The sequence below is a fragment of the Mustelus asterias genome, chromosome 6 (assembly GCF_964213995.1).
Source record: "Mustelus asterias chromosome 6, sMusAst1.hap1.1, whole genome shotgun sequence".
NCBI classification, from domain to species: Eukaryota; Metazoa; Chordata; class Chondrichthyes; order Carcharhiniformes; family Triakidae; genus Mustelus; species Mustelus asterias.
Window position 1 is genome coordinate 46,694,622 of NC_135806.1, and position 4,648 is coordinate 46,699,269.

Below are 4,648 nucleotides of genomic sequence, written 5' to 3' on the forward strand. Positions count from 1 at the left end.
GAGCTGGGTGTGTACAAGTATGAGGCATATGGGTCTTGTGTGAATTAAGATAAAACACGGTTTCCAAATCTTTTCCAGTCACGGAACCCTTTTGATCTCCCAGGGGGACTGAAGGAACCCCTGAGAAATCTTTTTATTGTGTTCAAGAGCCAAACTGGAAAAAAGCTGATTGTTTTCGCGCACTGGGTACAAACATACAAAAACTTAATTTATAGAAATCGTTTCTATTTCTTACATGTATGTATTTATTATAATGAGAGAGATGAGTGTGTGTGTTTGTATGTGTGTGTGAGAGAGTGTATTTGTATATGTGTGTGTGTGTGAGACTCTGTGTGTGTGTGTGAGGCTCTGTGTGTGTGTGAGACAGTGTGTGTGTGTGTGAGAGAGAGACTACTCTTTCTTGCTCCCAGTCATTCAATGGAATTACCATCGCTGAATTCCCCATTATCCACACCCTGGAGATTATCACTGACCAGAAACTGAACAGGACCAGTGATATAAATACTGAGGCTACAACAGCAGGTTTGAGGCTGGCAATTCTTCAGTGAGTAATTCATCTCCTGGCTCCCCAAAGCCTGTCCACCATCTACAAGACACAAATCAGGAGTGTGATAGAATACTCTCTATTTACCTGGATGAGTGCAGCTTCGACAATATTCAAGAAACTGAACACTATCCAGGGCAAAGTAGCCAATTTGATTGGCCCCCGTCCACCACCTTCAACATTCACTCCCTCCACCACCGGAGCACAGTGGCAGCAGTGTCTACCATCTACAGGAGGCAGTTCAGCAACTCGCCCAGGCACCTTCGACAACATCTTCCAAACCTGTGACCTCTACTGGCTAGAAAGAAAATGGCAGCAGATGCATGAAACACCACCACCTGCAAGTTCCTCTCCAAGCCACTCACCATCCTGACTTGGAAATATAATTCCATTCCTTTACTGTTGGTGGGTCAAAATTCCAGAACTCCCTCCCTAACTGCACTGTGGGTATATCTACACCACATGGACTGCAGTGGTTGAAGAAGGTGGCTCACCACCACCTACTTTGAGGGCAATTATGGATGGGCAATAAATGCTGGCCTCGCCAATGACACCCACACCCCATGAAAGAATTTTAAAAAGCCATTCAAACCACATGCCATGTATTAAGCAATGTAACGATGCACTTCAGTGCAGTATGTTGTCAATATGAGGGGAAGCTTTCAACTATTGCTTTTCAAATGAATTGGAAACATTTGTAGAAAGATCAGGCTGATGGTTTTGGAAACCATCCTCTTGAATGGTGTACATTTTTGAACAACAGGAAGATCTGATTGTTGATGAAAATGGTGCATCACTTAACATTAGGTTTTGTAGTTCTATTATAATGGATTCAATGAATATATCCATAACTCAGGTGTAGCCTGCATGTGTTTTGTTACTATAGGAACATAGGAGCAGGAGTGATGAATGGCAGATGGAATTTAATTTATATAAATGCGAGGTGATGCATTTTGGTAAATCGAACCGGCGCAGGACTTCGTTAATGGTAGGGCGTTGGGGAGAGTTGTAGAACAAAGAGATCTAGGGGTACAGGTTCATAGCTCCTTGAAAGTGGAGTCACATGTGGACAGAGTAATGGAGAAGGCACTTGGCATGCTTGACTTTTGAAGACAGAACACATGCTTCAGTGCAGCAGGAACTATTAAAGGAGAACCATTTGGGGCATCAGGTTCACACTGTTTTAAACTGCTCAGGTATAGTACCCTTCACAAGGGAATTCAGGGCTCCTCGTGCTGCTTTGTTGTTTTAAGTTTATTTATTAGTATCACAACTAGACTTACATTAACACTGCAATGAAGTTACTGTGAAAATCCCCTAGTCGCCACACTCTGGTGCCTGTTCGGGTACTATGGGAGAAAACCGGAGCACCCGGTTATTGTCACTTTAGTTCAGAGTTTCTTGACTGACCTCTTAAAGGTAGTAATTTTGAATCTGAATCAAAATATTTTTATTTGTATAATAACTTATTCCCTCTTGTATTTGAAAGTAATAAGCTGATAACATCAGATTATTGGTCTATCACAGCTGTTTTTTTTAATACTTTTCCAATTCAATCAAATCAAATCCAATTCAGAGTCTCAACAAGTTGAGACATTTCCGATCCAGGCTGACAAGACAGGGCATGCAATCCTCTACCCTGTCTTGGGCCTGATCTACATGAGCCAAGCTGATTGGAGTAGGCGGAGAATTCCTCCTCCAAGGCTTGATCTCATTTGCATCTTAGCCAAAAGGCCGAGATGCCGCTTTTAAAAATTGCTTCATATGAAAATGAAGCTTAAGTGCAACCCAATGACCTCAACCAAGTGCAGCATCCGCATAACTACACTTGATCTTAGCCAAAAGGCCGAGAAGCGATCACAGCTGTTTTTTTTAATACTTTTCCAATTCAATCAATCAAATCCAATTCAAAGTCTCAACAAGTTGAGACATTCCTGATCCAAGCTGACAAGACAGGGTCTGCATCCCCTGTGGCCAGACCAGGTTCTGCAGCCTCTGTCTCGGGCTTGATCTACACGAGACAAGCTGATTGGAGCAGGCGCAAGCCCACCTCCTCCAAGGCTGATCTCATTTGCATCTCAGCCAAAAAAGGCCGAGATGCCGGTTTTAAAAAATTACTTCATTTTTAAATGAAGCTTATAATACAACCTAATGACCCCAACCAAGCACAGCACGGACGGGCAATCCATACCGTCCATACTACACTTGATCTTAGCCAAAAGGCCGAGAAGCGATCACAGCTGTTACCAAACATAAGTGTTTATAATGCTTTGCTATGTGTAGAGTGTGTTTCATAATCTTACATCCTGTGTATAATTTGTCCTATAACCCTAGAGTCAATCTGACTGAATATCACAGGGGGTCTTGTACTGTCTGGGTGTGTTTACTGAACAACTAAACACCACAGCTGAGAGAAACGGTCCATAACATGTCAGGGCTTGTGCATATTCCCCAGCATCTCACAAGTGTCCAGCACTAAGTCCAAGCCGAACCAAGATCTCTGGTGCTGTGAGGCAGCAGTGCTAACTACTGTGCCACCGTGCTGCCCCAATGTGTTTGCATATCATTCTACAAAAGAGCCAACACTGAACTTTAAAATGTGTTAGGAAACTTGATTTAGTTTTAAGTAAGTTATATTTTTGAAGGTGGCTGAAACAATAGCTGAAACAAGGACAGGGAGGAACTTTTAAGTTGAACATCTCGAACAACTGTTGAAGCAAATCCTATTTAGCTTAGCCTAATTACTGAACAATAAATAGTAAGCCACAGACTGTTTCCCTTTCATGGTCACCTTTATTTCTTAATGGTATTCCCTTCCTTTTTAGACTGCTTCGAACTGCAACTCCTGAACTCCAATTCCAGTTTCCAGCTACACATCCATCTTTAATGCCCATGTGTCCCTTTAATGCTTTTCCCTCTGTGTCCCCAGTTAGAGAGAGGACTGTGTTGCTGACTTCTTTCACATTAATGATTAGTTAGTCGTCCAGTTAACAAAATATCTCTCCTCCTCAGTTTTGCTGTGGGTTTAAAGAGAGTACCCATGCAAGAGATTGTGGGAAAGTGACAGGGGCAGGGTGGGGGTTGTTGGGGGAGAATTGAGCCTTTGCCATACCTCTTTCCCCACCCAGTCACTTTAAAGAGAGGATGCCAGAAAGGCAGTCTGATATCATATTGAGTTCTGATGTGGAGATGCCGGCGTTGGACTGGGGTAAGCACAGTAAGAAGTCTCACAACACCAGGTTAAAGTCCAACAGGTTTATTTGGTAGCAAATACCATAAGCTTTCGGAGCAATGCTCCTTCGTCAGATGGAGTGGTCTCTGTTCTCAAACAGGGCACAGACACAGAAATCAAATTACAGAATACTGATTAGAATGCAAATCTCTACAGCCAGCCAGGTCTTAAATGCACAGACAATGTGGGTGGAGGGAGCATTCAACACAGGTTAAAGAGATGTGTATTGTCTCCAGACAGTACAGCTTGTGAAATTGTGCAAGTCCAGGAGTCAAGCATTGCAGACGCTACGACAACGGATGAATGAACACTGCTCGACAATCACCAGGCAAGACTGTTCTCTTCCTGTGGGGGAGCACTTCAGCAGTCACGGGCATTCAGCCTTGGATCTTCAGGTAAGCGTTCTCCAAGGCGGCCTTCACGACACACGACAGCGCAGAGTCACTGAGCAGAAACTGATAGCCAAGTTCCGCACACATGAGGACGGTCTAAACCAGGATGTTGGATTTATGTCACATTATCAGTAACCCCCACAGCTTGACTCCTGGACTTGCACAATTTCACAAGCTGTACTGTCTGGAGACAATACACATCTCTTTAACCTGTGTTGAATGCTCCCTCCACCCACATTGTCTGTGCATTTAAGACCTGGCTGGCTGTAGAGATTTGCATTCTAATCAGTATTCTGTAATTTGATTTCTGTGTCTGTGCCCTGTTTGAGAACAGAGACCACTCCATCTGACGAAGGAGCATTGCTCCGAAAGCTTATGGTATTTGCTACCAAATAAACCTGTTGGACTTTAACCTGGTGTTGTGAGACTTCTTACTATCATATTGAGTTGGCAGGCTGAGTATGCTGTTGAGATCAGCCA

General features: G+C 43.4%; 1 pseudogene; it reads right to left on the bottom strand.

Annotated features, from left to right (window-relative positions):
- Nucleotides 1-2,550: 2,550 nt before the first annotated feature.
- Nucleotides 2,551-2,779, bottom strand: LOC144495433 (U2 spliceosomal RNA; annotated as a pseudogene).
- Between the last annotated feature and the right edge of the window lie 1,869 nt (nucleotides 2,780-4,648).